At 39.5% G+C, this 27,074-nt stretch overlaps 1 protein-coding gene across 4 annotated transcripts in view; it reads left to right on the top strand.

Annotated features, from left to right (window-relative positions):
* The first annotated feature begins 497 nt into the window (after positions 1-497).
* Positions 498-27,074, top strand: part of LOC106835730 (interferon-inducible protein AIM2) — a 55,094-nt gene continuing 28,517 nt past the window's right edge. For 2 of the 4 annotated variants that reach the window (XR_011498088.1, XM_044758429.2), the window contains exon 1: positions 499-950. The gene's annotated coding sequence lies outside the window, so the exon portion shown is untranslated. Of the gene's footprint in view, positions 951-9,337; positions 9,360-27,074 lie in introns of those variants that run through there. The other 2 variants (XM_014848307.3, XM_070497156.1) reach the window with 2 other exon arrangements.

Here is a 27,074-nt window from a genome sequence, read left to right as displayed (position 1 = left end):
TCTCTTGACCAGATCTTAGCCTATTCTGGGTCCCACCGTTGGTGTAGGGGGAGGTCCTAGGAGAACCAAGGTATTATTTTATTTGCTCCCAGCCCTGGAGCTGGGAGATTATTTAGATTTCCTAGTAGGCCTGCCCATGCCTCCTCTAAGGACCTCCTTGTGGTCCTAAAGTGATCATGCTTTTTACCAGTATCTCTTCCAGCCACTTCCACTGCCCTGTTTTCATAGCAAGATTTACCAGCTCACTCATCTAAACCTCACTCAAGGCTACAAGAATTTATTGACCCACATGGCAGACAGTTAAACAGAAATGCTCTGAACCGTAGTTTTCAAACCTCACTGTACATCGGAATGATCCTGGAGAACTTACTAAAACACAGCTTGCTGGTCCTGTACCCCACCCCCACCCCTGCCAGTTTCAGCTATATTTGGTCTAAGGTGGGGTCTGAGAATTTGCATTTCCAACAAGTTCCCCAGCGATGTTGATGTTGCTGGTCTGGGAGCCACATTTTGAAACCACTGCTCTATGTGTTGAGTCCCTTAACCTTTGACAAGCAGAATAAAGGAGGAGTTCTTTGCTTTCATTTCCCTATATCTAAAATATCTTTGGCTTAAATCTGAAATTAAAAGGAGGAAAACGCTTCAGGCTTGACTGAAAAAGGAAATAGAAAGCTAAGAACTTTGATGGGAGGAGCCTTAAAATCCTGTATTACTCATGTCCCTTCTTTCCCAGCGCTTAGCACCCACTTAAACAGCAAGAGCTAGTCAAGTATCCAAGTGAAACCAGCGAGTGACACTTTTTTGTTATCTTTCAAAACCTCTTCTTATCATGTCCCGTTGTTAATAAATGAAGAGTTTTACCTGATAGATCTTTCTACCATAACAAGACAAATAGCCGTCTCTGAAGCTTTGACTCAAGGCCTGGTCTGTTGTGGAAAGATTGCACTGAGGTAAGGCCTATGGGAAGTTTTATAGAAATAGCTCTGGGGCACCAGTTGCTAATCAGAAAATTAGTTATGGGCTTCTGTGGTGAGAAAAAGGGTTAGTATTGACTAGATTCCGGAAAAGGAAAAGCCATAGATTATCTGATTCTAAACGTTCAGTTGACTGAGGGAGTAGAACTCACTTTTTATTTCACCACAGCTGAGACCTTAACAAAAGGAAATGCATTTGGCTGAGGCAGGAATTCGAATAGATTGTGCTGGGGGTTGACCTAGACTGAGTCTAAAAGGAATTCTGATTTTCTGGGTGTAATAGTCTGCAGGTGTCTTATTGACACGAGTTTATATTTAGAGGCTTTTGATTTCTGGCTGAAGGAGGGAGAAATTTAAGGGCTGGGCAGCAGTTCCTAAGAAAAAGATGAGAACAATGGCATGTAAAATGTCTGTGAAGTAATATTAGGTTAAAAACATTGCAGTCTAAAACTGTGTTATACATTATTCTTATAATTTAAAAAGTACTTAGCGCATAAACTCTCACTCCACAAAGTCAGGCAAGAAGTATGGCTTTTTAAAATTTTTCTGTTACACATTTTAATTTCTATTTCTTATAGTCTATTAGATGGTAGAAAATTTATTTCAGTTCCTCTAAGATTGGACGCCATTTTTCCCACAGTCACAGCTAAATTCTAGAGTTTGAGCAACCAGTTAGATTTGTGTAATAACTATTCTTTAAAATTTGTTGAGATAGCTTTTATAGCCCTATTAAATATATAATAAATATTTCTAAATGTTCTATCAAATGAAAGCTGCTAATTGTGTTTTTCAATTCTTCTGTATTTTTGCTGAGTTTTTTTGGCTGCTTAAAATATAACGTATTGAAAGGAGTGTGCTGTAATCTCCCACTATCGTGGTAATTTGCCAACTTATTCCTGCAGGTCTATCATTTTTTTATATCTGTTGAGTCTATTAAAAATGTGCATACATGTTTAGAATTGTTATATTGCTTTGGTGACTTTAACCTTTAGTCATTGTGTAGAAACTCTGTTCTTAATGGTGCTATTTATCTTAAAGTCTTCTTTGAGTGATGTTAATATAGCTATACTGGCTGTATTTTAGTTAGTATTTGCCTGATATCTCTCTTCCCTTTCTTCCCTTTTGAACCTTCTAGTATTTTCATGCGTTAGGTAGGCATGTTGTAAATAGCATGTGAGCTGGATCGTGTTGTAATCCAATCTGACATTCTCTCTCTCGCTCTCCTTTTTTTTTTTTTGATCAGGAAGATTGGCCTTGAGCTAACATCTGTTGCCAATCTTCTTCTTTTTGCTTGAGGAAGACTGTCCCTGAGCTAACATCCATGACAGTCCTCCTCTATTTTGTGTGTGGGATGCCTCCACAGCGTGGCGTGATGAGTGGTGTGTAGGTATGCACCCAGGATCCAAACCTGTGAACCCCAGGCCACTGAAGAGGACTGCGTCAACTTAACCACTAAGCCACCTGGCTGGCCCCTGACATTCTCTTTTAACTGGCAGATTTAATTTATATGTATTGAGATAACTGATAGATTTGGATTGGTGTTATTATCTTATTTTCATATTGTACTTCTTTTTCTATGTTTGCTTTCTCCTTTTTAAAAATCTTTGTCTAGGATCAGTATTTATATCTCTCCCTTGATCCTTGTTTCATTAGTCCTGTGTCATGAATTCTGTGGGACAAGTCATTTTCTTAAAGTCCAAGTAAATTGCTTCCAGATGTTGCTTTTTGTCTAAATATTTAGCAGCAAGTTCTCTATCTCTTTTTTTAACTGATGCGACATTCACATAACATAAAATTAATCATTTTAAAGTGAACAATTCTGTGGTGTTTAGTACATTCATAATGTTGTGCGAGCACCACCTCTCTCTAGTTCCAAACTGTAACAAGACCTCTTTTCCTTTGTTCTGTAATGTATTTTATTAGGCCTTATGCATGTGGTGAAGGGTTTGATCTCAGTTTTCTGCTTGGCACAGACCACATTTCTCTAATCTGGAGGGGTGGGAATTGGGGAGGGACAAAATGTCTTCCAAACTTTTTGATTTTAGGTGGACAGATTTTGGGTAGCAAAGTATATTAAGGCTAATGATTGCTCTTTTCAAGTCATTTCCATCGGCTTCTCACACTCTGGCAATAGATTGACTGATGGTGTCAGATGTTTTTTTTTTTTTTGCAAATCTTTGAAATCTGCATATTTTTCTTTAAATGAGATTTTGAGGTCCATAGACCCTGGTACACCATGCACACAGCAAGAGGATCTGAAGGAGCATAGAATTTAGGCCCTTAGTGCATAAGTGGTACCCCAAAATTTGGTAATAGCTTAGATTCTTGTTCTCAGAGCTTCCATCGAATAAGATCTGGTAGGATGACTCCTGAGGCAGGTCTTATATGGAAGGAGGGCCATGGTCTTGGTCTCAGCCACCTGCCCAGAGGTCAGGGAAGAGGCTGAAGGGAGAACCCCACTTGCTGCCACAGCCTCTGTCCTGTGGTCTAGTCACTGAACAGCTCTCTCCCATGTCTTAGCAAAGTGACTTGGCCTCTTTGGAGGTACAAACGACTTGGAGTCCTGAAATTTTCTCTTCTTCACAGCTTTTGCAATGCGATTTCTTTCCTCTTTCTCCATGAGGGAAGTTAGAGCATCAGATCTCAGTGAATTTCCTGCATCTTTGGAGGTCTACTTGAGGCAAGTCAGTAAATATTGAGAAAAGCATTGTGTCACATACCCTGAGTTGAATTTTTGTCTCTATCATTCAGAAGCCCAATCATCTTACTTTACCTCATTTATTTTTTCGTTGATCTGATCACCACCTAACACATATTTTTATTTGTTTCTCCCACTTGAATATAAGCCCAATTTAAGCGTGAGATTTATTTGCCTCTTTCTTTTACCTGAGGAAGACTGGCCCTGAGCTAACATCTGTGCCAGTCTTCCTCTACGTTATATGTGGGTCACTGCCACAGCACGGCTGATGAGTGGCGCAGGTCTGCACCCAGGACCCAAACTTGCAAACCCAGGCCACCAAAGTGGAGCACATGAACTCAACCACTAAGCCACAGGGCCAGCCACTTTTGCCTTTTTGAACTGTATATCCATTGCCTAGTATGTCTCCTGTCGTGTTGTCATTAGTATTTATTGTATTAGGTTTGTTTCCTTTTTATTTTTTCCTTTGTTATTCTAAGTAACACTGAAGTGAACATCTTCACATTTTCACTATACATAACTCTGATGTGGACATCTTTTGAATTATTTCATAAGATACATCACTTGAGTGCAATTGTTAAGTCAAAGGTGTAAGTATTTTTTGACTGCTGATATGTGTTAGCAAATTGCTTTCCAGGATGTCCTGCGAGTTGTGAGTCTCCATAAATATATTTGTAGTTTTTAACTTTGCTAATTTAATAGGCATAAAGTGATAGCAGTAATTCAATTTCAATTTCTTCTTAGATATTTTTACACTTCCTCTGTATACCCTTAATCCATCCTAGAAGAGGAGGAATAGCATTACTTCCATTTCTCTAGACTTAATTACTTAAGAGGCATTAAGTATTATAAGCCTTTATATCTAGAAGATATTTGGCTGTTAAAGAAGAACTATTTAAGGGCATCTGGTTAATGGGAAAAAATAAAATGGGAACTAATTTATGCCACTTCTCATTTTTCTCTGTTATCTTACATGTATATCATCTTTTTTCTGAAGCCTGAGTGAGATCACCACTCATGTCTGAGTGTGAAGAAAATTTTGCTGATTTTTCCTTTTGCCATAAAAATTGTGCCTCTCTTTAGGTTCCTAACTGGTACTAGCAGACTTAAATTTTTCCAGAAAGAAAAGGGCTAGGGAGCTTTCCAGAGAAGATAGAGCACCTGACGGAGGACTGGAGGTTCAGAGGTAAAGCACTTATGCTTGCTGTGTGTGTGTGTGTGTAAGAGTGAAGGTGAGGGATGCTGAGAGAAGCTAGGCTGAAGGGAACCTGTGGCAGTTATGATTTGTATTCAACTTAAAGTAACAGAGACTCGAATGAACAAAAACAAAAAACATTGGCTTAAACAGACATTTAATGAAATGTTTTATTTTTGTTATATCAGATATAAACCACTCAGGGCTGGTCTAGGAGCTTTGAAAGCCACCTGGGACCCAGGAGACTTCTTTCCACTCAGTCATACTTAGGGTGTGCTTGTCACCTCATGGCCAGAACATGATGCTCCCAGTTCCATCTTAGTGTCCTATTCGAGGCAGTAGAAGTAGGTGGGCAAAGGCTAAAGGGCAAAGGGCACAAGGCTTGTCTGTGTCTCCACTCCCACCGCTTCACGAGCTCCTCTGCAAGGCTCTCCCACAGCTTTTGCTTGGTTAGCACCGTATCACATGGCTCTCCCTATATATCAAGCAGGCTGGGGAAGGTAGGAGCTGTTTTTTTGGGTTTTTCTCTCTTTCCTTGCTTGTAAACTGGGGACACTGAGACCATATAGGATGCTTTTAGAAAGAAGGAGTGAAGATTTAACACTGAGTAGTATTCAGTAACATTGAGCTGCCACAGAAGAGTGAGTTTGTCAGTCACGTGGCCTCCATCACCATGAGGTAAGGCAAGGTTTAGAATAAACAGTAAGGGCTGGCCTGGTGGCCAGTGGTTAAGTTCACACACTCTGCTTTGGTGGCCCAGGGTTTTGCTGGTTTGGATCCTGGATTCAGACATGGCACTGCTCATCAAGCCATGCTGAGGAGGCGTCCCACGTAACACAACCAGAAGGACCTACAGCTAGAATATACAACTATGTGCTGGGAGGCTTTGGGGAGAAGAAGAGAAAAAAAATGAACATTAAAAAGCAACAAGAGTTCAGGATGATTAAGAAGTTTTAAGTAGATTTCGTTGTGAATGTATTTAATGCTGCTGAATTGTAGACTTAGAAATAATTAAAATGATAAATGTTATGTTACATATATTTTGCCACAATAAAAAAGAAAGCAACAGAAGTGATGAGCATTAGTTTGGGGGAGAGTTCTAAACTTCTCTGGATAGAACAGAAGTGGAGGACCAAAAACGTAATATGATGGTTCTTTGAGGTAGATTAACTGTGGCAGCAGTGATAAAACCCTTTGAGGGAGAGTAAACAAAGATTCCCCGTGTCCATCTGTGGTTCCCCTCCTGTTCCTCTTCCAAAAGATTGAAGAGTGTCTTCTTAGATGCTGACCGTTGCCTGTGGGCTCACCCCTCCTGCCCTGATGATCCATCTTGCTAAATGTATCATGCAGAGTCTTCCCCCTCACGTCTTGAGGAAATCTGACACACGACTTGTGTTGGTAGGAAGAGTAGAGGCTGTTGGAGTTGAGATTGGTTGAAGCATTAAGTTTTTAAAGACTTTAAGGAAAAGTCTAAATTCTACCCAGTTTCAACTGTAGGGCACACTGCTTTCTTGCATATACCACTTTCTTGAGGACTTGTTTTGTCTGACCACTTGGTACAGTTTCTAAATACAGGTTGAAATTGCTCTAGATATGACTTCCCATTTGCTTCAAAGTAAAGCCAGAGGTCGGACAATGGCTTATCAGTAGGCGCAGGAAACATCCTGGTTTGCTTGGTTTATGACTATTGCCCCAGTGTAATTATTAGTAACACTTCTTTTACTCTTAAATGGGTTCCAGTTTGGAATAAATTATATGGCTCTTCTACCTCTAAGGCCCTACATGATCTGTCCACCCCGCTCCCAATGTACTTCTCTGACCTCGTCTCCTATCAGTTCCCTCTCCTTGCTCTGCTGTGACTACACTGGGCACCCCACTGTTCCTTGAACACATGGGTGTACTCCTGCCCTACTGCCTTCACATGAATTGCTTTCTCTTTCTAGAATGCTCTTCCCCAGATATCTGCATAATCAACTCTGTCAAGTCTTTGCTTAAATTTTACCTTCCTAATGAGATGCAGACAGACCAACCGATTTAAAATGGCATCACTCAAACTCTCCACATTGCTGATCTGCATTATCCTCTTCCAGTGTTTCGTATTTCAGTAATATACTATATTACTTACATATATGTCATGTTTATTGTTCCTCTCCCTCAGCTAGAATATAAGCTTCTTGAGGGCAGGGACCTTGTCTTTTTTTTCCTCAATATAGTGGAAGAGCTCAGATGCTTCATGCAAAGCAGGCACTCAGTATATATTTGTTGAATGAATGAATGGAAGAATGAGTGAAAACTTATGTGATCTGTGGCCCATTTCCTCAAACACTTGCCCAATGACTAGCTGGCTATAAAGAGCCACGGTGTTAACAGCCATCAGTGACTTACTAGTTTATCCATAAATTGGATATTTTTTGCATTTTTATTTCCCATAGGAGTATTGGAACATTTTTTATAGCATAGGATTTGACCGTTTTATAACAGACTAGTTTAGGGGAAATTTGGAAGACAGGTAGGTCTTCAGGATCTCTAGGAATAATCCCACAGAAGCAACTGTCTGTTTAATCTAAGAGAAAGGCCAATCCTGCAGTAATGGTTCTAAAAATAAAAAGGTATTGACATTGGCACAATACTATGTAGGTTATAGAGCTCTTTCAATTCCACTGTCTTATTTAGTCTTCACGACAACACCTTCTGTTATCCCTATTTAATTTATGAGGAAACAGAGCCCAGAGAAACTAATGACTTTCTGAAGGATGTATGTTTAGTTAAGTGGCAGAATGGTTAAGTGCCATGGTGCCTTCCCACTCCTGGGTCAGCGACACAGTTTTTCTAATATTCCTTTCTAAATTATATCACAGTACTCTTTCATTAGCTGTGCCTTTTGGGGTCTTGTGGGATAGCATATAAGAGACAGAGAATGTTCTGACCCACAGCATGCAAGAGGATGTCATCAGGGTCTAATATGCAACTGGACACCATGGGAGCAAGGCCACGCACATTTTTAATTCAGATCCAAATGGACATTTTATACAAGGTTTGATAAGAAAGAAAAAAAGTCTTTCTTTAAGACATTCACAGTCTGCTCCAAGTTTCTTTCTGCTCTCACAACCATGACAACTATAAGCATAATAATAATAATAATAACCATATATGAAGCACACTGTGTGTCATGAACTATTTTAATTGCATTACATGTGTTCATTTATATCTCACATTGACTTTGTGTAGTAGATCTATTATTAGCCCATTTTTCATAAAAGGTCCAGAAAGCACATATGAGCACATTTCACGGCATAGAAATGGAATTTGAACCCAAGTAGTCCATGTTGCAGAAAAGGGCTTTGCAGTAGAAATATGAGCCACATGTATGAGTTTAAATTTTGTAGCAGTTACATAAAAAACGTAAAAAGAGACAAATGAAGTCAATTTTAATAATGTACTTGGTTTAACCTAATATATTAAAAATAGTAATACTTCAGCATACTTTCACTGTAAAAATTATTAAGATGATATTTTACATTTTTGGTGCTAAGTCTTCTAAATATGATGTGTAATTTACTCTTATAGCACATCTCAACTTGGGTGCTAAATTTTCATCAGAAATACTTAATCTGTGTTTAGATTTCATAAAATTTGTAGTTGAAAAAGTAGATTTACATATCCAAGTTATTTCAATCATACTTAAGTTTTCCAATAACTGACTTGAATATGAATCTTTAAATGAAAATTAAATACAATGTACAATTCAGTTCCTCTGTTGCACATTTTGAGTGCTCCATAGCCACCTGTGGCTTGTGGCTGCTGTTTTGGGCAGAGTGACTCTAGAGTCCACATCCATAACAACATCACATTGCCAGGGGAGAAGCCTCCTGTCACTTAATTGTCGCTCTGCCCCAATTGCCCCATCCCTGAGTAACCTCTTTCCATCTTCTTCTCATGAGCATTTTAGATCTTCTGACATTCAGCCCATAATCTTCATCTTCATATTCAGCACTAATGTTCAAATGCCCTGAATTACATAGATCTGACATTCTACTTGGGGAAGGTGAAAAACTATACAACAAAAAGAACATGTAGGTTTTCCCTGTTAGTTCTCTTTAATATATAAGAAAATCCAGGATGAGGCAGGGCTATAGAGTACCAATCCTGGGGGAAAATAATAGCCAGAATAGATTTCATGTCAGATCCATTGCTTAAAGAGGTTCCAAAATAACTCCTTAAATTATGGTGGAAACCACCCTCACATCCTCTTTGTGTAAATGTGGGCAAATTTGGGAGAGGGAGATGGTTTGTAAGAAAGTGAAAAGTGAAAGAAAGCTACCTCTAGAATTTCCTTTCATGTTTCAGATTCTATCTTCAGGGAGGAAGTTCTTGCCCCTCTGCAGCGAAGAGGACATTGAAGTGAAAACAAGAAGAAAGGAGAGATCTGTGAGGCAGCTGAAGGGGGCAGGGTTTAGGAGCGAGTTCAGCTTCACTTGTGTTTCAGTCAGTGGTAAGCAGTAATTTAAAATCCTAGAAAATGATTAGTTCAGTCACCTTATGCATATATGCTAGGTCCAGAACCACAAAGTCATGAATTGAGGACTAAGAAAAGCTGCCTCCATCTTCTCCTCTCCAACTGCTCCCTTGCTGAGGTGGACAGAGGAGATGACTCTCTCTGCAGACTCACCCAAGGCAAGCTTGGCTGCTGTGACTCATGGTCTCCCTGAGATGGACACTAAGCTGAGGACTATTGTAAGCCCAGGCCGACATAGTAGACTAGGAAAATAGAACATGGTAATTGTGAAAACTCTGAGTATATGCAATATCATCCAACTAATGTGGGATGAAAGCAAATGTATTACCTGTTCTGCCTGTAGGCGGGAGAGTCTACCACAGCTAGATTACACCTCAGCCTGGGGGAAGGTAGATCTGGAAACCAAGTGGAGATAGATCCACTGCCAATAATCTCATCCTCATGAGGCATCCTTTAGATTTTACAAAGATTTTCACTTCAGTTCTCTCCCTTGAGCCTCCCCAAAACGTCATAGAGCAGATATTATTATTAGCTGGTGTTACAGATGAGGACTCTGAGATTAGAGGGATTAGGGAGCACATTCAAGGGCACAAAGCCAAGAACCAGGTCTTCGACTTCAGCCTCTTCTCCACTAAAGCCCCACTGCAGGCTCTATAGGTAAAATGTATGACAAAGCATGTGTGTATCCTGACTCATTGTTGTTGAGAAACAGTTTATACCCCCTAGGGCTTAGAGATAAACACAAAGAGGAAATTTCAGGAACGGTTTTATAGTCACATTTCTACTTATCCCTGCTTCTACCTTTTGTAATAGGAAAATCTAGGACTTCATCCAGTTCTCTCCAGCCTGATCTGTTGTCACTCTCCTTCCTAATTCATGTATTCCTTCTTTCCTTCCTCTCTCTTTCCTTTTTCTTTTTTCCTTCCTCAAACATTAATTAAATGTATTCTATGTGTTAGGCTTTGCCATGAACATCAGGAAAACAAAGATGAATAAAATATTGTCTTCATTTTAAGAAATGCATGGCTTACAAGGGAGATAGATTAAAAAGCAGGTTGCAGTAGAGAGAGATGTGGTGGCACAGAGGAGAGAGTGTTTTATGGGAGAAGGTAGAGGGAGCTTGGGGAAGGCTTCAGTAACATGGAGAGTCAAATGAGTGGGGTCTAGAGTGGTGAGTAGGAGTATCTTAGGCATTGTGAGATAGAGAAAGGACAGTCCATTGTTCTGCAAAGATTCTACTTATAATGATGCTTGCTGACTTTTGCTAGGTTTTACCTACGAATTCGCTGTAAGGGTTCCTAACTTGATTGCAGACCATGGGGCCCTAGCTGAAGCATAAGCAATTTCCATGGTAGAAGCCAAAATGAAAGGTCAGGACTAGCAGTAAGAATTACCTTCTACTTTCATTTTTTTTTAAGCCCAAAGAAGGCATTATTAAGGCCAATGTGCAAATGTAAACACTGATGGGGAGATAATTTTTGAGGCCATGGTACTTCCTTGCCACTCCTTCAATCAGTCTCCCTTGGTCCAGCCTGATCTTGTTGCTAGGATCTGGCTTCCCTACTGCTGGATTAGAATTCTTCTTTAGGCGTAGTGAGGCCTGAAGGCTAAGATTAAGTGATCCTCTGGCTTTTGTGGGGAATGTGGGAGGAGCCCAGAGCTGTAGGAAGTCCTTTGCCAAGGAAAGTCAATGTAGCACCTTTCAGCATGGAAATGTGGGTGTTTGGTTGCTCATCTGAGCAGGCAGCAGCACACAAGGCAGGCATGGTTGTGCTCCTGCTCTCGAATCACGTAGGTGATTTGAAATAAGATAAGTGATTCACAGAATCACACAGAGAGTGACATGATAGGTCTCGTGGCCTTTGAGAGGAAAAGAAATACAGCAGGTCTAGGACAACCTTGTGGAATGTGGTTCTGAGTTGCACATTATAGAGATGGGTCAGACTCTCAGATCCTAGGTATTTCACCTACATCTCCTTTCACCTCTGTTCCACGGTGTCCGCCTGGTCCTATGGCCACTCTCAGGAACTTTTTTCTCAGGACAATAAAATTTGAACATTTTCCTCTGTTACCATATCTTATCTGTCTTTCTGACTATCCTTCCTATTCTGCCCTTTGTCTCCTTCTGCCTCATCCAGATCTGCAGTTTTTGACCTGTTTTCTCAGTGCACGTTAGCCCCACCTGTCTTCACTGCTTTTTCTATTAAAGTTGGATTCCACGGTCCAGAACTTCAATAACTCTTCCTCATATCCTTAATTTTATTTTTCAACCATCCTTCTGTTGCAAGACCCCAACTGTCTGCCTTGTTTGAACTTTCTCTGGGGTTACTGAGCACTGATGGAAAAAATCACAGAACCATGAAGCTCGTGTCACTATATATTTACGATTCTCAAACTCAGCTGAGTCCTCACTTCTCAGCAAACTAAAGTAGCCTCTCCTTATCATCCCCTTTTTTTCCCCGTGCATAACATTCGTCACAAACAGAAATGATCCTGGGAGTTTGTTTGTTGATTGATCACCTTCCTCCATTGAGGTTCTGTGAGGAAGGGCCTTTGTTTATGGTACTCTCTCCTCCATCACCAGCACATGGTACATAGTAGATGTTTGTTAATCAAATAAACAAGTCTCAGTTAGATGTCACTATCTCTAGGAAGTGTGCTGGAATCCCTTTCTCTTATCAAGTCTGAGTTAGGGATATTTTTCTTAGCATCCTGGGTTTATCCATCATAGCATTTTTCTTTTTTCTTTTTTTCTTTTGAGGATGATTAGCCCTGAGCTAACTACTGCCAGTCCTCCTCTTTTTGCTGAGGAAGCCTGGCCCTGAGCTAACGTCTGTGCTCATCTTCCTCTACTTTATATGTGGGACGCCTACCACAGCATGACTTTTGCCAAGTGGTGCCATGTCCACACCCGGGATCCGAACCAGCGAACTCCGGGCCGCTGAGAAGTGGAACGTGTGAACTTAACCACTGCGCCACCAGGCTGGCCCCCCATCATAGCATTTTTCACACCATATTCTCATGACATATTTACTTACTATTGCCTTTTTCTAGACCAGCATTGTCATAACTTTTCACAAAGCTGGGAAATATTCTATATCTGTGCTGTCCAATACAGTAGCCACCAGGCACATGTGACTGCCAAACACTTGAAATGTGGCTAGTGTGACTGTGGAAAGATGTTTTTACTTTAATTTAAGTTTAAATTTAAATGGCCACATATAGTTAGTGGCAACCGTACTGGAGGGCACACATAACTCTAGATTTTAAGCTCTGTGAGGTAAGGGGCTGTCTGTTTAGTTTTCTGTTGTATTTCTCAGGGCCAGCACAGTGCCTGGCATACAGTAGGCATCCAGTAAAAAGAAAGTTGGGCTTATAATCTGTAGATTGGGTGTCTCATAGGGGTTGATCCCTTCTATAGTGAGATGGAGGTTGAATGTGAGAAAATTCTATTGCAAAAGGACATGGCTATCTGTGCCGATGAGTTTAAGAGATTTAAATTAGTACTGTGTATGTGAAAGATCTTCAAATGTGAGCCAACAATAGCTGCTAGGCTTAAGGTAGCTGATGTTGTGCTAGAAAATGCCTCAGCTCTGAATTATACCATAGAAAATTTTTTAAGTGTATTTTCATAAGTTGTCGGAAGATCTACAAAATAAGAAAAACGAAGGAGGTTCTTCCTGGGAATGAAACATTACCTCAGAATGGAGCAAGCATCTCTTTTATTTTTCTTTTGTGGCAGAGTGTTTGTAGTGCCTGCAATTCTTGAGTTAGAAAATTGATTTTCCAATTTAGTGATGTGAGCTAAGACTTAGAGTTCACGCCGTATAACAAACACTAATCTAAGTGTTTTATATGCATTAATTTCTGTGATCCTTTAGTACTGTTATCATCCCAATTTTACAGATAAGTGACTTGCCCGATGTTACTCAGCTAAGTGGGGAAACGAGGATTTGAACCCAGGCATTCTGGTTCCAAAGTGCACTCTCCTTTGTATTGCCTCTTGTGTAATCACTTGAGCTCTCTCTCTTTACTTACCATAACTCTAAACAGGTTTGCTGTGGCTCTAACGTTGTGTATGCGTACGTGTGGTGAGAGTTTCCTTACACTGGTGGTTCTGTGTTGCAGCCTGGAAGGTGAGGGGACTGGAATGAATAAAGAGTGAGATGATGCAACTACGGTCCAGTGGAAAAGAATTCACCTTGGAATTAGAAGCCTCTTTTCTCACTTATGGAGTTGTGGGAAATATCACTTACCTCAGTTGATTATTAAAATTACATAAAATATGTATGTGAAAAGGTTTATAAAGTATAAAGGGGCTTCCTTAGGATGGGTGCCTGAGAATCTAAAATGTTGTCACAGTGGCCATTAAGAAATTCCAGGTCTCAGAGATTACATAGTTATAGGACTTAGGGTTGGCCTAAGATTTGGAGAGAATTCTGACTTTTCTATGTCCTGCAGTTCAAAGATTCATTCTCTTCTAGGGTGAGAGAGATGCATAAGGACTTTCCTGCAATTTCAGATTTTCTGTGTCTTGGAGTTGCCTCAATCCCAGAGCAACCCAATGTCTGGGAAATCACCCAGATTGCAAGCAGAAAAGAGATTTAAGGATGAAGGGAGTACATTTTTTTGGTCACTAAAGGCACATGCAGTCCCTCATAGCCCATCCAGGAGATGAAAGTCACTTGTAAACCTTGAAGCAGCCCGTTTACGTATATCTCTGCTCTGACAGCTGCTAATGCCTGCAAATAGTGACACCTGTCTTCCTGGCTCGTTCCAGCTCTGACTCTAGCTAGCAGCACTCTCTCACCGTGCTGGGTCTGCCTGAGAGTACCACTTGCTGTTCTGGCTGTGATCATACTTCATGGCAGACCTAGTAGGCCACAGGAATTATGGAAAGTTTGGAGCCTTATGAAGTTATCGCTGCATTATGAAGCAATAATTTTCAAATGTCTCCTAATGCTGGAAAAGGAGAATGTAGATAAGCAGCATCAAAATCCATAAAAAAATTTGAAGTGAAAATAAAGGACAATTAATTTATTAAATCCTGGATTATTATTCCCCTGGTATACGTAGGACAACCGGCATTTATTAAGCTCATACCGTGAGCTAGCCGTTGTGCTAGGCGATATTCACGTATTATCGTATTTCTCTTCACAGCATTCCTGCAAGGTAGACATTGTATCTTTATTTTACAGATGAGACTCAGAGAAGCAAGTAACATGCCCAAGGCCAATAGCTTGTGAATGGAAGAACCAGGATTTGAAGATGTGTAAAAATTTTAGTCTTTGCCCTTTCCAGTACATGGGGTTTCCTCTCTTGAAGCTCAGATGAGAAAGTGTGGGCAACTGGATAAGGGAGGATCTTCTCAGCATGGAGTAACAGTGTGGATGAATAGCATCAGAGTTATACATTTGAATCAAAAGAAAGCTTATGTTGTATCAGGAACCAGCACTGTTCCCTTTGGTAGTAGAGCATTCTTAGAGTCCAGACCTACTCTGCCGAGACAAATTACAATCTGAGTTATGGTAATGGGAGATTTTATAAAAACAGACAGCTGTGATGTCTGAAATGTTATTGAAATTTAATATATAAGACCTTGGTGCAATTCTATACTCTCTGCAATTTCTTCTAAATTTGGTCCCCTCCTATCACCATTACAGCCCTGATTTGAAAATGAACATGTATAGTCATCATAAGAAATGATTCGAAGCTGCGATGTTTTTCTTTTCAACGTTCTTACCTCCTTCTTAGGGACTTCTTGATGGTATATGATGTACGATATTGCCAATTAAGTTATTAAAATTTTAAATGGTTCTAGCCATTACAGATTTCCAGAGATCTGTTATGCTATGTTCAGGGTGGGTCTTTCCACTTCAAGGCAAGTGTGGTAGCTTAATGATCTCGAGTTACATACACTTTTGATAGACGGAGTAAACGAGGTTGCTTTCAACATAGGCCATAAAGGAGGAAGCCAAAAACAGGTGCAGATTATAATAGAGACCGTTCTAGGGCACTTGGCTGGGAAAATAAAGACAACAGAGGGCATTCTCATGTGAGCAGAGACCCCGTAGGTTGGAGGGGCAGACACTGGACACGAGGGCTCTTCCTCTGCCTCCCTAATCCTGAGCTTGGGCACAGGCAGAATTTATAGCTCAGCTGAATCCTCATAAAGTGTCTCAACACAGAGCTCACACAACCACCACCAAGTGCCTGAAGTTGACATAATAAAACTCTTCTCCACCCAAGCTCTACTTTTTTTTCCTGCCTTGGAGAAAGAGAAAGAGGGCAGATTCAGAGTTTTCTGCTCTTTGATTTAGATTGACTAAATAAATTATGGTACATTATAAAACATATAACAAGATATCACTTTTTCCATAATTATATTACTGCGGAGCCAACAAAGAAAATGATCTGAAAGTGTCAGAATAATTGTCTGGATGGTGGGGTTATGAGTGTTGCTTTTTTTCTACTTTTGTTTGTCTAAATTTTCTGATTTTTCAGTAGTGATTTAAATTGCTTTTGTAACAACAACCACCAAAAGAAAAAGAACTGAGCTTAATGAAAGAAATAATAAAAAATATATATTTTTGATATTCAGGTTGCTTTACCTCTTTTGCTAGCATAAGGAGCCTAGAACAAGAATAACTGGCTGAAAATAAATTAGACACACGAAACAAAAAGGTAGAACAGAATCTTCAATTTTGGAAAAATTATTTTAAAATTGTAAATCTTAAATAGTTGCAAAAAACTTCATAGTATGCCATGTTACCCATACATAAAAACAACTCACTGAGAATATTTGATTTCTTAAAATTGTTAAATACTGGATAGATACACAAAATAATATTTATAAGCAAATATTCAAGATGCAGAGGTGTAATAGCACAACAAATACCTGTATGTATAACACGAAAGTTATGAAATAGAATATTATCATTATTTCTGAAGCTCCCTATATGCCCATCTAGTCCCATCCAATTACCACTCCACTATAGTAACTACTGTCTTGAATTTTGTGGGTTTTTATCCCTCTGCCTTCTTTTTAAGTTTTGTATCAACAAATAACATATTATTTAATTTGTACATTTTATACTTTAAATAAATGGAATCATTTTATGTATATTATTCTACAACTTGCTGAGATTTGTTCATGTTATTGTTATAACTGCAGTTCATTTTCACAGTTGTATAATATTCCACTGCATGAATATACCACAATTTATTTGTCCATTATACAATTGATCACTTTTTTTTCTTGAACAAACAATACTGCTAAAAAGTTTCTCTGGGATGGGGAATACTGTGTCATGGGGTATGTGTATTTTCAAAATTAATAGATAATGCCACATTATGTTCCAAACAAGTTGTACCCCCTTATACTTCTACCAGCAGTGAATAAGATTTTCTGTTTATCCACATCCTCACAAATATTTGGATTTGTCATACTTTAATATTTGTTTCTCTAGTGGTTGTGAAATGATATCTAACTGTGGTTTAAAATTTCATTCCTTGGTTACCACTGATGAATTTAAGCAACTTTTCATATATTAGTTGCCGTTTGTATTTCTTCATCTGTAAAGTACTGCTCAAGTCTTTTGCTCATTTATCTATTGGGTCATTTGTCTTTTTCTTATAGATTTATAGGACTTCTCTGAATATTGTGGATACTAATCCTTTGTCAGTTGTATGGGCCTGCACATATCTTCTCCCAATTTTTGGCTTGTTCTTTCTACTTTCTCTGATAGCTTTTAATCAACAGAAGCTCTCAACTTTAATATAATATATTTTATCAATCTTTTCTTTCACGGTTTTCATTCTGTGTCCTTCACGACTCCACCATCATGAAACCAATATTTGGATTTGGAAAATCTATGTTTTCTTCTAAAAGCTTTATCGTTTTGTCTTTCTGGTTTAAGTTTTCAGTCTACTTAAGATGGATTTACTGTTTCTTTTTTATTTCATATGGAAGTAGGAGAATTACTGTTAATATAATTGTTGCCTCTCAAACATGCACTTACACATTTGATGTTTTCTTTCTATGTCCTATAAATTTATGAAAATTAACTTTGTGATTTTTTTGTGCATATTATTTCTGGTCCTTTGAGTTTTGAGATGTCTACTGTGTTAATCAATATATGTAAGCTTTCTCTTCCATCTTTGTATTTTCAACCAATCTGGTGTTATCTATGCCTCTGTCTGAGTGAATGATAAAAAGCTGGATAAGAACAGAAGCCTGTGGCACACCTCTCCAGACTGTTCTTCCAAGATGAATTCTATTGACAAATCAAAGCTCAGAGGTATACCTTTTAAAGCAGTTACAAATCTACTCATCAATATTATCAACTTATATTTTTCAAAGTAATCTGCAGCAACTATTAAATTCAGTTTTTTCCCCCAGAATCTAATGTGTCTGGGTGTGCCATCCCACTGTTGCTCAGGGATTTAAGATGCCTTTTGCTATTATATAGTGAGGCAGAGGAATTGAAATAACATGCTGGACTTTGTGGGATTATATATGCCATCACTGATATCTTTTTCTATTTGTAAATGTCATGGAGGAGTGTGTGTGTGTGTGTGTGGGGGGGGGTCTGTGTGAATGCCTTTCTAGTATTTTATTTATGCAGAAGCAGATTGGTAGTTGCTCTGGGGGAAAATTACCTGGGATCAAATTCTGACTCTTCGCTATATTTTTGTAACCTCGGGCAAGTTACCTATCCTCTTCACACCTTAGTTTCTCAGTCTGAACATGGATTCCATAATTGTTCCTATCTGTAGGATTGTGGTTGGGCCTGGAGAATACTGGGATATGAGGATTCATCCTCTTCCTCTCAGCTTCCTGATGAGTGTTCCCCATCCCTCCCCATCTTTCACCATGTTCTCCCCCTTCTCTAGAAGATTGGAACTTCAGCCTGCTTCAGTCTGATAATATGAGCTGGGCAGAGAATGGGAGCGAGTCTCTAATCTGTGTAATTGTGAGGCATGTTTTCTGGGGTTTAACCTATGCCTAGTTAGGGCTAAAACTAATCTGCTGTTACAAACTCTTGCTGCGTAAATATTTATGAAATTTAGGGCTTCTTGTGTATATTATGTGGGAACTTAGTGTTTTCAGATAATGCAACATGGTGAACCATTTCTTATGTCATATTCTTCTTGAATACCACTTTGGTGGCTAGTCTCTTAGTTTTGTTTGTTCAGATAATATTTTCACATTTTACTGTTAAAATTGTGTTAGGATGAATAGCCATCCATTTAAATCTGAGTTCACATCTTTATTTCCTAAGGTAAGTGTCAGGAAGTGAATTGCTGGGTTATAATTATTTGCTCTCCTTTTTCAAGAATCTTTAATTCACTATGACATCCAGACTGACCAAAGAATTTCACTTTAATCATTTCCTTCCTTAATTTGAACACTAGAAATAGGGCTATCTTGAGGGTGTATGTGTGTCTTTTGCTTTCTCTGCCTCTGTTATGTTACATAACTTCAGGGACACTATTCTCTTTCTATTCCATATATCCCATGTGCCCTCGAAGCCCCTTAATGATAGAGCATTTTTATATAGGTGACATCAGTGAAAATGTCTACCTCCTAAAAAGGACCTTTACAATGGAGGGAGACAAAGTCACATCTTTTGCTTTGGCAATCATTGGCATTTTGATGAACACACACAAACACACACACACACACACACACACCATTTGCTAGCACCTCCTTTACACTTCAGCCCCCTAAGTTACTTTCCAAATAACCAAATAACCAGCTGGTTTCCTTGATTCATGCTATCTTACAGATTGCTCAAAATACAAAGGATACATGTAATGATTGCATTTTTTGAGTATAATTGAATCATCATCATCAGTGACATGCTGTCTACCCTCAAGCATATAGGATGGTCTGATAACTTGTGAATCTTTAGTGATCACAGGCGTTCCTCCTCACCTTCCCCTATGGGAGTAGTGGAAAGGGACCTAGCCTATAATACGAAAAAGGAAAGACAGAGCCCACCAAGGTATACCATGACTAGTGTATCACTGTGGACTGACTCTGCCCTGCTTCTTTCAGGGGTCCTAAAGCCACACACAGTATTATTTTGACAGAAGAAAAGCTTTTCTGCCCTCCATACTTATGAGATCAAGAATGGCTAAATATAGAAAATTTAATTTTTATCCCATCATTCTTTTTGCTAGCTGTATTGTATAAGTTACTGATTATTTCTTGCCATCTTCCTAAGTTTAGCCTCTCCTTAGGAGCACAAAGCCAAGTTCTGGGATTGAGGTTTCTCATTTAACAAGGATTTCTCTTTCCAGCTTCCAGCCTGTGTCTTTATTCTCATGTTTCTATTAGAAGAAGAAACTAAAAGGGAAAAGTCACTAGGAAGTTACTCAAGAAGAGGGATCCTGGGAGCGATTTGAGTTTAGTCTTTGAGACCAAGACACTTCAAGCTAATGTGGTTAATTAGAGGGAGTTTTTAAAGCATCAATTTACAAGAGAATTTTACCCCAAAGAAGGATCAAAGATTATTGTCCTAGTGGTTTCTTAGAGTTGAACTGTGCCTTACACACACGTCTGATGCCGACACTGACAAAAAGACCTGTGTCCCTAATCACCATATCAGAGCACTTGATGAACAGCTCAAAGTAAAAACAAACAAATAACCTTCAAAAACAATCTTGTAGGAAAGATAGTAAGAATTTTCACTGAGTATTTAAGGTGAAGTTTTGGACTCGGTCTAAAGTGGCCCCAGAAAATATCTAATTAAACTTTTTTATTTAGAGATTGAAAAAAGTGGAGGGCAGGGAGTTTAAGTGGCATGACGGCAATTACAAAGTTATGAAATGTGAGGCAATCACATACTTCTAGCAGTATATAACGAGGACTGCTTCTTAGACTTACAATTCACGTGTTATTTTTACCTTCTGGGATGTTTCTGAACTTAATATCCATGTGCTTTTCTGGTATATGTCTTTACATTGTGCTCCAGCTCTTTATTTAAAGAGGCAATGTTTATGAATAGGACTGAAATGAAGAGATGAGTATTGTCTTAGGTTGGTTCCCCAAGAAACAGACTCTGTGCTTTGCCTGGGAGTTTTGCTGGAGAGCACTCTTGGGAGCAGTTGAGAGGAGAGAGGGAAGCAGGTTGGGCAGAGGGAGAAATTGACCTGCAGTGCAATTGTAATGGGGCCACAGCCAGTCTCCCTGAGTACTCTAGACTTGGGGTGGGCTCTAAATGTCCCTAACTGAGGTGAGGGGACTGGTACTTCAACCTCTCCCAAGGTGAGGCAGCATCCTTCAGCATTGAGCAATCCCAGGAGACAAACTGGGATTCGGGAGGAATGAGCTGGGGGAATGAGGGCTTTGGTTGTGGGGTCGGGGGATATGGCTGGTGCTCTACAACCTATAGTCCAGTTACAGTTGTGACCTTGTGATCATGGGGCTCAGGGGAAATGTCCTTAGGGGCCATTTTTGCTTGGGTTGGCACATAGTTTAATGAACTAAGCAGAGTGGCCCTGTGTTTTGTTTTGCATTCAGCTATTCTCAAAATAAAAGAAGGAAGCTAGGGAAAGAACTTCTTAAAGGAGAGCCAGATAGCGAGACTGAGTATGGGAGCCTGGATGTAGCAGAGTTGGATAAACAACCCCAAATAGGGCCCTCTTTAACATGACCCCAGCTCTATGTTTATCTGTGGTGCTTCTCCTTTCTGATCCATCTTGGTTTTTATCCTCTTGAGTACTGGGTTGTACTTCTTCACTTTGCCACCAGGGAGCAGTGTTTTGTAATCTTTAAGAGCTTGTGCTCTGATTTCACGAAGCTGAGTTCAAACCCTATTTCTACCATTCACAAGCTGTGTGATTTTGGGCCATTCACATAATACCTCTAAGCCTGTATTTCCTCATCCATGAAATGAGGATAATAATAGTAATTACTTTCCCTGGTTGTCAGGACTATTAATTGAAATAATACTTGTAAGTGCCTAAGTCAGTGGCTCAGAGATAGCTGGTCACCCAGGCCAGAAGCTGCTGTGAAAACCTTGTCTATCTCATATGTATGACAATCCTTAGCCAGGTTTTCTTAAGAAGGATGCTGTGTTTTCTTTGAATAAAGGACAAAGGAAGGAAGATAAATGTAGTAGGTGTGATGATGGACTAAAATCAAGTGTGAGAATGGAGATAAACTTAAATACAGCTGTTCTTAGCCATCAATACATAGGAAAAAAAGCTGCAGCTGATATTTGGATAGTACAGTTTCATTGAAGCTGAGGCTTGGTGGGGGGACATCATTTGCCTCCCTGGAAGCATATGTTTTGGGATTTAATTGGGAAAACCAGGGCAAAGCTGTAGGTCATTCCCTTGACGTTATGAACCAACAGACCCAGCTGACTCATGAGGCTCCTGGTGCTTGGAGCACCTTCATCCCATGGTTAGAGAGCATGTTCCTTTACTGAAAAAACATCCTGGCCACATGGTAAGAACGACATAGGATCCAGGTGTCAGAGACACAACTCTTATGTCTCACATACACACACATCACTCCATTTTCCAGAGCCAGTTCAATCACCACCAAACCTCAGCTAAGCCTGATAATGTCAAAGTGATCTATGCCTTTTCTATCCATCCTCCCCCTCTTCTTGCCCACCTGATGTCCCAAGCCGGGCCACTCTCCCAGCTTACTACTAGTTGCCGTAACTCTTTCCGTCATTTTGTAATTTTCCTTCATATACATTGGTAAATGAGAAATAGGAAAGGAACAAGAGTAAATTGGAATGTTTCTGATTATGCAGAAAACCTGAGGGATCAAAGGACCATTTGGCACTGCAGAAATCTACCCAACTGTGCTACTTGTTCCTATTAAACTCAAAAATAGACTCTCCAGAATGAAGGAAAAGCCTGGGGTTGCTTTTCATAACCGACAAATGGTATGATAGATTATTATCGTTAAAAATTAATTAATAAATGATTAATATAAATGTTGGGATATAAATAGCAAAATCACCATTCTGATCCCTCTGTTCTTGTCTTCAGATACCCTTCTGCAATTTCTCACAAGGACGATTCCTTCAGACAGGCTTCTCCTTGATGTTTAAAGGTTAATTTAGTGTCGTGTACGCTGATCTTTTTGTTCTTTTGGTAATCATTTTAATTTTTTTATCACAAACTCACCTGACTACCATCATCCCTGCCATCACCCCTGACTCAGCTTTGTCACTTGTATTGTCAATATGACTGACATCGACTAGATGTAGAGGTCAAGGAAGAGGGAAGAACTGGAGAAGACTAGAGGTTTGGAGCCTAGGTCCTTGCGAGAATTGTGGTTCAATTAACAGTAAAAGTGGAGTCAGGATGAAAAGGTACTTAAAGGCCTAAGATAATCACTGATTTAGGATATGTTGAGTTTGAATTTTTGATTATACATCTATATAGAAATGTTTGCATGTATGCACATCAGATTTTTAGGGTGGCAGAGTGGTGGTGGGGTTGTGGTGATTTGGGTTTGGAATTATTTTTTACATGTGGTACGTGAGAATCACATATTTAACAAATGTGCATTGAAGTCTTACTACATTCCACTCCCTGCAGTGAGTTTTTTTCTTTTGCTTTTAAACAAGTTAGATCTGTCTGCCCCTACAGTTTACATTTCAGTGAATAAGGCAGATAAGGCATTAGGCCTCATAAAACAATATTATAGTAATAATGCAGATGATATCAGTAAAAATGGACCATGCATGTTGGTTGAGTGCAGTCGATCTTTCAGTTACTTTGCTTAGTACTTTAAATGCATAAACTCTTTATTTTCATACCACCCACATGGATTAGGTACTGTCGGCCTTCAGGAGGTTAAGAGACTCGCCCAAGGTCACACAAGTTGGTGGAGCCAGGATTTTAACTTGTGTGTGGCATGAGAGCCCATGCACTTCTTTGCACAATATTGCTGAGTGGGAAGTCCTGGGTACGATGGGAATGAGCAGTACGAGCATGTAACCAGGACTTGGGTTGGGGAGATAATTTTGGAAAAAGTGAAAGAAAAAGAGAGACCTGGAGGTGAATAGGAATTAACCAAATAAAGGGAGGATGATGAATCGGAGGGCCAGGGATGGTCAGCATAGCCTGGAACTGAGTGTATAGGGTCAGAAGGATGCCGGGACAGAGTCAGAAGAATGTGAGGAAAGGCCTGACTACAGGGCACTCTAGATAAGATGGCCAGAAGGAGAACAGAAAGACAGCCACACACCACAAACAAAGGGCCCATGTTCCTGTGGTGGAAAGAGGAAGAGACTCTGAGAATGAGGCAACCGTATATGATTCAGAAGCTGTGAAAGCTTTAGAATATACTCTTAGGCTTTTGTTATTGCCTTGTCCGTGTTGCCTTTTTACCTATTCTCTGTTTCATACATTGTGCCTCAACATAAGCAGAGTAAACTAGCCTAACAATCATGGAAGGAGGGGTAAAATTTGGAGGAAATGAGTAATTACCTAATGGAAATGAATAATTACCTAGCAGGATTTGCTAGGTCTGACTCCATCCTTCTTGAAACTCTCTGTCTTGGCTTCCAGGCCCCCACAGCTGTTGCTGCTTTTCCCTTCTGCTCGGCTTTCTTGGCGAGTCTCCTTCGCTGACTCTTCCTCTTCTGCCCGACCACTTACTGTCTGAACTCCATGTGGCTTCAAGACCTTCCCTCTTCTCACTCAATATGCCCTATCCTGACAATCTCATCCTGTTCCACAGCATCGGTTCTGATGTGGTCCACATTATTATCTGGATTTTTGGCCTTTCATCTGTGCTTCAGGCTCACATATTGAACTGAACATTTTCATTTACATACCTTGCAGGCACCTCAAACTCATTACTTTATGCCCTAAAGCCACCCTCCCTTCACCTACGCTCACCTACTCCTTCTCCAGTGCTCCCTTTCTCTTTAATGACCTCATCATTTACCTACTTTCCTAAGCCAGAATCTTGGAGTAATTCTTGACTTATCTCTTTTGAATGGGTTTATGGTAGACATATGTCATATTCATGGCTGCCCAACGTCTTTTAAATAATTCACATGTAATGATGCCCACCTCCGCAAACCAGATGTCAAACTCTCAGTTTCTCTTGCAGTCCACATAGATACGTGTGGCGTAGGCTTACCTGCCACATGCTTCTGAGTGAGGCTTGATTTGGAAATCAGCAATACGAGAACCAAGCTCTACATGGGGCTTCCAACTTGCTGATAATGCCAGCTTCAGAGGTGTGTGGGTTTTAGGTGACAGCAGTAATTACAAGGTTGAATTCCTGATACGGAAGTGGCATTAGTACTATAGATTTTGTGATTAAAGTGAAGTAAGGTCTCAACATCCTGTGTGCCATGGCAGAAGCACTGAACTTACTTATTTGGAACAGTTTTGCTGCCTGATTTGGAGTGTGTGCATGTGGGTGGGGGGAGGAGGTGTCAGAAGCATGGTGGTGTTCTTTTCTGTGAGACTAGACTCGACTTTACTCCTTCAGCCTTCACAATAATCAGAGGGGTTGATATTTTTTAAAGCCCCTTTATATATATTTACTAAATCATGTTGTTAAATCATACTTAAAATTAAATCATACTTAAAAAAATCACATTGTACAAATTTTTTTTAAAAAAGTAGAATAAAAGAATAGCCAGTCAATTCTGTGGTTTATAGTAAGAATCTTGAGACTGTTTGAGAATTCGATACTGTTGTTTCTTCTCTGGTAGAAAATTTAGCTGTGTGTTGATCTATGTAAGAGGTATAGGGAAGGATGTGGTGAGAAAGAACTAGAAATGGGTGGAGTTTGGGGTGTGCAAGGCCTACCCTTCTAGGGTTTGTTTATTTGATCTGTCAGGACTCTTAAAAAGGGTTTCTTTGTGTTGGTATATCAAATATATAAATTATGTCCAAATATTTCAAGAAGGCAGAGCAGAATGATGGAAAGAGAATAGATATTTTAGCAGAAAACAACTGAGTTTAAATTCTATCTCCACTACTTACTAGCTGGGTATCCTTGAGCAAGTAGCTTAACTCTCTTAATTTCAGTTCCCTTATTTATGAGGTGTGGCTAAAATATTTACCACACAGAGTTTGTTATGAGGTTACATGGGATAATCTGTGAAAAGGATCTACCACCTAGTGGCCGAGTGGTAAAGGTTAGTCCTCTGCACCAGGGGCAGTTGGGAACCCGAGTGAATGTATGGAGTATTGACTCTAAGTGGGTGGTCCATGAAGTATTGACTATTCCATTCTGTTGACCTGGGATTCCACTTTTGGATTCCCACTTATTGAAATCTGATTCTTTCTGAGAGGACCAGCCCAAGTGCTTTTCTTCCCTAATGGATCCTTCCTCAATTCTCTTAGCTGGAAGTAATTAATTCTACTTCTGAAATACGATTATATTTTATTGCAGGTCATATTTGGAATTTTGTATAAAATGTAGATCCTTGGATGAACCAGTGGGAAGGTACTTTAATGAACATCTAATACAGCCCCATATGTTTATATTGAATCTTTATTGTTATCAAATTAATATATTACTATAGGTCAAGATTCAAATGGTATTGCGAGGATGATAAAGAGCAGCTCCCTGAGCCACACCTGCACACTCCCATCTCCCTTACCAGAGGCAACTACTGTTAGCCTCTTCTAATAATTTGTTTTATTCCTAGTTTTCAGTTTTAGCCATTCCATTATCTATTGATTTTCTGTGATAGAAGATGAAAATTTAGTTTTCTCACACTCTTTTCATACATCATGAGAGCCCCGCATCTCACAAATACATGTGATTCCCTTTCCCCATTTTCCCAATACAGTCATTTCACAATTTTTGGCTAAATCAAAGTTTGGTGTTTGATATTACTGTAACTATCTAAATAAAACTCACAGGTAAGCCATGTAGTGTATTATTTGTTCATTGACTTCCTGATGCATCTTTAAATTTTTTTTTTCTTAAGTCAATGATACTTCAATAATTTGTTCAATATTTATGTCCTTTTCACTAGTCCTTTCTAAACTGCCCAAATTATAAAATACCTCTCAAAATAAATTATATGCTTTATCAAGAACCATTCACCACCTGCAGTACACACACACATACCACACACACTCTTTCGTTTGGGACTAATCCTCCCTGAATTTTCTGTCCTCTGGCTTCAGTCTGGACAAACTGCTCTCTGGTCCCGCACAGGTCAAGGTTCAGGGACTTCTCTTCACCCTCATCCTGGGGATTCCCTGCTTAATATTCTTCCTTCCTTACATGTACATGTAATTAATTACCAGCTGGGTATAGAACATCAGGCTGGAACTCGTTTTCCTTTAAATGTTAAAGGAATTGCTCCCCCGCCTTCCAGCTTCCAGTGCTGCTGTCAAGAAGGCCAGTGCCAGTCTTACTCCTAATCTTTGGATGTGATCTATTTTTTCTCTGGAAGCATTTAAGATCTCCTCTTTCCTTGGTATTTTGTAATTTAAAAATGCTGTGTGCTTTTGTATATGTTTTCCCCCGTTCATCAAACTAGATATTATTTCTTTGATAACCTTCTTTCCTCTATTTTCTTGGTTCACTCTTGCTTGAGCACCTACCAGCTGGTTATTATTCATCCTGGCATAAACCTCTAAATTTCTTATCTTTTCTCTCCTTTTTTTCCATCTCATTATTTTTTAGGTACACTTATAAAGAGGACTCTTCAACTTTATCCTCCACCA

The sequence above is a fragment of the Equus asinus genome, chromosome 25 (genome assembly GCF_041296235.1).
Source record: "Equus asinus isolate D_3611 breed Donkey chromosome 25, EquAss-T2T_v2, whole genome shotgun sequence".
NCBI lineage: Eukaryota > Metazoa > Chordata > Mammalia > Perissodactyla > Equidae > Equus > Equus asinus.
The sequence above is the reverse complement of the archived record's forward strand: the minus strand, read 5'-3'. Positions and strand labels throughout refer to the sequence as shown.